General features: G+C 35.8%; 1 pseudogene; it reads left to right on the top strand.

Annotated features, from left to right (window-relative positions):
* The window catches only part of LOC116072554, a 27305-nt pseudogene extending 26226 nt beyond the window's left edge, over positions 1-1079 (top strand).
* Positions 1080-7790: the final 6711 nt, after the last annotated feature.

Raw genomic sequence — 7790 nt, 5'->3', positions numbered from 1 at the left:
CGACTCTTGGGGTCTGTGCCTCCCTGCTGGCTGCTCCCGGCTTAGGAACTCACCAGAGAGAAGATCAAAAAGCGAAATTGTTAATTTAAAAATAAGCAAGAACTTTATATGGAAAGGCTTGGAGGGAAGATAGGGAGGGGAGATATGATATAATTTCAAAAAAGAAAGAAAAATAATAAAAATATGTTTTAGGAGTTATAAGTGGATGATATAAGAAGTTGAATATAAAAGCTTTATGTAAATTTTATCAAATAGTATGATATCTTTATGAATAATACAAATTTAAACTAGCATAATTTGAACAAATAACAAGAATGTGTTTATCATTTAATGCAAAGCTTTGGACTGTTTGGCTTTTCCTACTTTTAAAATTTACTTTTAAATTGGTATTTTTGCAGCTACCACTATTGAATTAGAATTGTATGGGAAATTGCCAATAATTGCTAGGGAAATGTAGGATAATTACCACACTTCTTCCTTGTACCACAATGTTGAAAGCTCTGACAAAACAAATTAGGAGGCTTTCTTGTCGCTACAGCAACAATTTTCAAATTTGTTTTGCTTTTCTGAAAATATAACCAGTCAAGCACAGTTAATTTAAATTGAGCAGAGTGAAAATTGATTTTTTTCCCCACATGAGGCAATTAGGCCTTTAAGAAAATGAAGTTAAATAATGATATGCAGAATTTAATTTGTTTACAAGCCTTAAGGACAAGGATGTGAAGTACTACACCCTGGAAGAGATTCAGAAGCACAAAGAGAGCAAGAACACCTGGGTGATACTGCATCATAAGGTATACGATCTGACCAAGTTTCTCAAAGAGCATCCTGGTGGGGAAGAAGTCCTAAGATGGCAAGCTGCGGGTGACGTCGGGCACTCTACGGATACAAGAGTACTGTCCAAAACAGACATCATCGGGGAACTTCATCCAGATGAGAGATCTGAGAGAGCCAAGCCTTCGGATACTCTTATCACTACTGTCGAGTCTAATTCCAGCTGATGGACCACCTGGGTGATCCCAGCCATCTCAGCCCTGACTGTAGCTCTGACGTATCGCCTCTACATGGCAGAAGATTAACTTGTCTCTCCAAAGCCAAGGAAGGAAAAGACTGTCCCAGAGAGGGGAGAAAAGAAGCCAGTGTTAATCACTTCCGCTGACAGAAACCTTCCCCCTGAGAAATAAAAAATTGACTATAAAATAAATATGTGATTTGGCTGCTGACAAAGCTCAGTACTTTGGTTAGTGTCATTCGTTTGAGATTAAAGATGGTTGGTATATGAGGCTTGTGAGAGGGGCTCAGCAGGTAACAATGCTTGCTGCTTTTCCTGAGCAAATGACCCATGTTACAACAGCCTGTAATTCCTGCTTCAGGGAATCTAAAACTCTTCTTTGGCTTCACAGTGTACACACATAGACCGCCCACCCCCCCAACACACATACACACACACACACACACACACACACACACACACACACATACACGGATATAAAAATCAAATAAGTCCTGAAGAATTGACAATTGGAATAAGTTTGTAAAATTGTTTTTTTCGTCCTAATCTGTATACATACTATTCATCCTGTCCATCTATTCATCTATTATAATGAACCATTTAAAGTAGATGTTCATTTTGCTTTAAATAAATGTGTCCTTTCTTGGGCAAATCAATATGTTCAAAGCATAAATTAGAGATACATGATAAAATTATATCTTTGAATCCAGGAATGCTTGATTCATTAATAATATAATTAATTATCACAAAATCATTGCAAAGATTGGGCAAGATGATACTTGAGCTCTAGGTTTTTAAGATTCGAATACATATTCCAGCATGAAAAGTAAATGTTGACCTTTTATTCTGGGAAGTTTCTAAATGTTATCCATGCTCATGCAGTTCCTTGAGTTTCGAGGTTGTAGTTTAGGGGTGGGTACTTGGGACTGAACACAGGTTGTCACTCATGTTAGGCAAGTACACTCCTTTATGAAAAACAGAGAATAAAATCCTAGGCAAACCACACAATGCAAAGGTCAAAAGTTATATGGGATTGTGCAGGAAAATGTTTTACAATTTAGGCATGTAAGCATGCCTGGTAGCATTTTCCTAAGCCTACATCAGTCTGTCATTTTAATTTTGAATTTGAACATGTGATTTGGCAGTATTTCCTTATTATACTATCTAACACAGTTTCTCTAGGAAATATGCTGAACAATTAGCTTGCAGTTGTTCAGTGTATTTGTCATAATGTTTCAATAGTTTTACTTGTACAGATGCTAGAAAATAATAAATAGTTAGAAATGATTGAACTCATGGATATGGTGGCTATTGTTGTTTGGGAGGAAGTGTCTTTCAAACAGGCCTATGTGCTTAAGGCTTCTTTCCCAGCCAGTGGTACTTCTAAGAAGTGATTGGATCATGAGTTTACTGCCTTTACCAATGGATTTATTCATTCTTAAATTCATAGTTAAACTAACAATAAGGTCTTTGGTCCTAGTTGGATGAAGTCTACCACAGGAGGCTTGTCTTAGGACATATCCTCCTGATCCTGCCTCCTCCTGTCTTTACTCTGTTTCATGGCTATCACAAGATAAACAACTTTTCTCCACTTCTCTCCTCCTCAATTTATTGTTCTTCCTGACTATAGGCTCATAGCAAATTAGCCATCATAGGGCATCAAGCCCTGTTCAGGTGATATGTCCAATCTACTTGAGATCTACAGAGGACACAAGGAAAGAATATTAATCCATATCAAGTGAGATGACATAAGACATTAGTTGAGAAATTCATGGCAGTGATGATCTTTTTAAGGCAAGCAAACCAATTGCATCATTATACTATACATTTAAATGGCATCACTATACGCACATTTAAAGAATATGTTCCATATAATGTTGAAGGGCTCATGGGTGTATATGCATACATACATTCATGAGTATATAATAGCAGGCATATAAAGACACTTCAAAATATATTTCAAAAAAATCCATGAATTTAAGGATATGCTATGTGATAGATTTTGAGCTGCATGATTAAGAATACACTGTGTAAGAGAAGTCAAAAGGACATCTAATTCAGAGCTCCAGGATGGTTTCGAGAGAGATGTAGATGAGACATCTGGCCTATTGAGTTTTCTAGGGATTCCTATATGGACTGTCCCTATATGTCTGGATTTGGAGATAGGTAGGTAAAGCTAAAGGAAATGTTTAGATAGTTGTTCTCTGGACTGTCCAGGGGCAGAGAAGACTGAAATTACTATACACTACAAAATTATCAGAGGAGAGCTGTGAGAAGAGGGAGTAGTGACACCTAGCTTTGAGAACACAAGTATGTTCAGAGACAGAGAAGCAGAAGCGTAACTGGGGAGCAGAGTGAGGTCACAACATCCTTAGAACTGGACAGGAAGAAACTGTGACATTAATGATGTAAAAGGAAGACAGGAGTTTATATTGAGATTTGGACCAGCTGTGGCATTTGGTGACATTTGAAAACACAATTTTAGCAACTTTGGAGATAGAAACCAAATATCAAGGGATTAAGTTTTTATTGGTGCTATGAAATCAAAAGCTGGAGATGAACCTGGTCTCTTAAGAATTGAAAACTTGAAATGTAGGAGCCAGGACAAAGCTCTGAAAAAAAGAAATGGTTCAAGAATGTTCAGGAACTGAAAGGGGCAGAAGAATAAATATTGTACTATAGAAAGGACTCATGCAAGAGCTCCAGTGAGAGACGGAGTATGGCTTCAAAACAAAACATGAATGGAGGGATAAGTGAGGCCAGCCCTCAGAACAAAAGAGAAGTTTGTATCTAGCTTGGAAAGTTTACTTGGGATTGGTTGATGGTTGAGAAAACATAACCAATTAACAGCCATGATTTCTATAGGTCTAGCAAGAGTGACAACACACATACACACACACGTACACCCATACAGACATACACACACAAACACAGAAATACACACAAAGAGCCTACCTTTCAATTATCCACCTATCTATCTATCTATCTATCTATCTGTCTGTCTGTCTGTCTGTCTGTCTGTCCGTCCGTCCGTCCGTCTGTCTGTCTGTCTGTCTGTCTGTCTGTCTGTGTGTCTGTCTGTCTGTCTATCTATCTATCATCTATCCATCTATTATTATCTATCACTTATTATTTATGTATCTATCTTCAATTGTTTTCTCATTACCAAAAAAACTTTACATACACACAAACATACACACACACAAACACAGACACACACAAACACAGACACACACAAACACACACACACATACACACACACACACACACATATGCACACATAGAGTAGGAAGAGAGGAGAGAGTAAGAAGGGAGGGAGGGACTTCAAGAGGACAGTAAGCAGTAAATTGGGGTTTGAGATTGAAAGTGGTTTTGGATTACCATGTCTTAGGTGATTTGTGTTGTGTTATATCTATATCTACCTATATCTATATCTATATCTGTATCTGTATCTATGTATCTATGTATATCTATCTATCTATCTATCTATCTATCTATCTATCTATCTATCTACATATATGTAGTTGATTTATCAGTAGGCTTTATTTGGACTGAAGGGTTGGATTATATGCTAACAGGCCAGGTGCCAAGAAGTTCCAGTTCAGTCTTGGCTAGTAAGTCTCCTTTCCATGACATGTAAGACTTTTCCTAGACTATTTAACTATCCTCAAGAAATAGCAGCTAGCTTTCCTGTAAGGGAGAAACCAAAGATAAGAAGGGAGAAGACATAAATTGGGGAAAATCTTCAATGTTGAAACTAACAGTAGATTTCCTTTACTTGAGTTCAGGTAATTGGTAAGGGAGAAGGCAATAAAATACACAATGAACAGAACCTATCTTCCATTGTGAGTAAAGTCTCTCATGTAGGGACCATTAGCCAAATGATTATGGTTTGTGGAAAAATCTATTTGGGCAGGGAATCACTCTTTGGTCTCCTTTTATCAGAGAAGGGGTAAGTTACAAATGTATGCTCACTACTTGAGCTATCCATAGTTAGATAAGTTAAGTAAGAAGAACTCTGCTTGGGTTTGGGTTTCCTGCTTCCTAAGTTATTGTAGATAGAAGTAATCATACTATTAGAGAGACATCTTTTAGAGCATCAGTTCCTAAACTCCAGTGCTATATTCTGTCTCTATCATCAGCCTCTGCTAAGGATCTTGCCACTCAGCTTCTGCTAGAGTCAGTGACCCATGCTTTTAGTTTTCGCTGTTGAGTACCCTTCTTTCAAGTATCATAATATGAGGTTTTACTCAAAGGCTTTTTAGACTAGTGTAGAGAACCAAAGTTTAGAAAGCGCAAAGTCTTCCTTGACTATGGCTTTTGATAATCTGGTAGCAAAACATTTTCTTTCCTGGACATACTCAATTCCTATAATAAATCCCTATTCTATAATATCTATAGTAGTTCTTTTTCTTTAATCTGAGACAATGTTTCTATAATAGATATAAAATAATATTGAAGAAATACAATTTTAATTTCTCTTCCTTACAAATGACCATAGTAGATCAAATGCCCATGAAGATCAAGATATACATAGATACTTTCTCATCTCACAGAAAAAGAATAAAGGGGCATTCTATATTAATATGTTTTATGTTAACTTTTAAAAAAATAATGCCTGCTTTTTCAGACAATGTTCAAATCTCTGTCATTTTTTCTTAGCTGCATAGCAAGGAATTATTCTTGTAACTAAGGTGCTTATGAGACTAGAGATTGTTCTGTTTAGAAAAGCACTAAGAAGAACTGCAAGCTCTGGAAATGTCTTTACCAACCCTAAAGTTTATGAATGTGATATAGGAAACAAAGATGGCTTTTGCTTGTATGTGATAAGGTAGGACAGGTTAGGAATAAAACTATGGAACTAAGAGATAAGGACAGGTGTTCAAAACTGTATGAGAACATGTGCCCCATACTTGTGCTGTTATTTTTTCCATATGATAAAACTTATAATCCCAAATTTTTATGAAGTCTAACTGTACAGATGACTTGTATGAGATTTCATTACAGAATGGAGTCAGTGAGAAGGTAAAAAAAGAGGGAGAGAGTCCTATGGGAAGGAATAATGTTGTCAGTAGGAGAAGTGAGTCTCTAAAAACTACATAAAATGGAATATACAGAGGAAGAAAGGCCAAAAGATCTCAGCTTTGCTTCTCTGCAACTGGAATGACATCCTGAACTCAAGAAATACTTGATAATGTTTTCTGACTTGATGAAATTAATCGTACACCTTCCTGTGGTTTAAAGGAACAAACTAAATCAAATGTCAAATGTATTAACAGTGGTTCTCCACTGACAGTATTTCACATATTTGATGTTCAATTATTAATGTAAATTGTGTATGGGGGCATATTTCTCTTCTAAATATATAACCTTTGTCTGTTTGAAGAAACATATAAAGAAATGTATATATATATATACATATATATATACATGTATATATACATACATATGTATACACACACACACATATATATGTGTATACATGTATACATATAAAGAAAAAGTGATTAAGTAAAAAGAATTTAGTTGCATACCTTTGGTGAGGGGTCAACTGTGTGTTTCTCTTATTTTAAGACCATATGCTGTATTGGGTTTATTTTTTCCATGAAATATAAGTAAATTATTGCCATCTTAGCAACATTATGCTAGTTAAGTCTTTATCAACATGACACAAGCTAGAGTTATCATGAAAGAGGGAACTCAGTTGAGAAAATGTCTTTACCAGATTGTCATATAGGTAAGACTGTGGAGGCATTTTCTTGATTAATGATGGATGTGGGTGGCACTGTGCACAGAAGCATCTATGTGCAGGTGGTCCTAAGTTGTATAAGAAAATAGGCTGAGGAAGCTTTGTAGAGAAAACCAGTAAGTAGTGGTGCTTTGTGATTCTGCTTTGGGTCCTGCTTCTAGCCTCTGTCTCTGCTTTGGCTTCTCTCAGTGATGAACTGTGACAGAGACATAGAAGTCAAATTAGCCACTTTCCTCCTTAAATGAGTTGATTTGATCATGCTTTTTATCACAAAATAATAGAAAACAAACTAGGACAATCAGTATATTGTATTATAAACTGTCCTCAGAAATTTTATGGTTTATTTGAAGATACTGAAACTTTGAGATTATGGGATGTTGCTTTTGATCTTGTACTAGCTATATGAAGTTAAATATGGTCTGTCAAAACAAAATTTTTGTTGTTGGTTTTGATGTTTTATAATGAAAGAAAAATATTATTGAGTTACCATAATTCTACAGTATTGATTCTAGGATATAGCTTCAGGCTTTGCTTTGCCTGAGTGGTTCTTCATAGACTTGTACAGGTTCTCACCTTTTCTCATGTAGAAGGAAAAGTAATAAGTTTTATCATATTTTGCAGGTTTTATTCTCCCATACCAATAGTTAATGAATTCAAAATAAAATGAATTGTTCTCAAAGACCCTTCCACATATAATTTATATTATTAGGAGATCCCATGCTAACATCCAATGTATTGATTCTTGTTGACAATAAAATGAAAAAGAATATAACTGTAAATTTTGTATAGTATTTTATTGCTATCTATAGATTTCAGAGCCTGAGTAATCAGAACCATTGCTTACAAGTTTAGTTGCTTATCCAAAGAAAATAAGAAGTTAACAAATGCTTTCTTAAGTCAACAAAGAAAGACTGACATGGTGGCTCAGTGGTATCTAACTCCAAATCTCATTTGACAAAGAAGCAGACAAAAGGTGAAGGGCTCCCATTGGGAAATCAATACTTGTTAACCTGAGTGAATTGGCCTGCA

The sequence above is a fragment of the Mastomys coucha genome, unplaced genomic scaffold (genome assembly GCF_008632895.1).
Source record: "Mastomys coucha isolate ucsf_1 unplaced genomic scaffold, UCSF_Mcou_1 pScaffold23, whole genome shotgun sequence".
NCBI classification, from domain to species: Eukaryota; Metazoa; Chordata; class Mammalia; order Rodentia; family Muridae; genus Mastomys; species Mastomys coucha.
The sequence above is the reverse complement of the archived record's forward strand: the minus strand, read 5'-3'. Positions and strand labels throughout refer to the sequence as shown.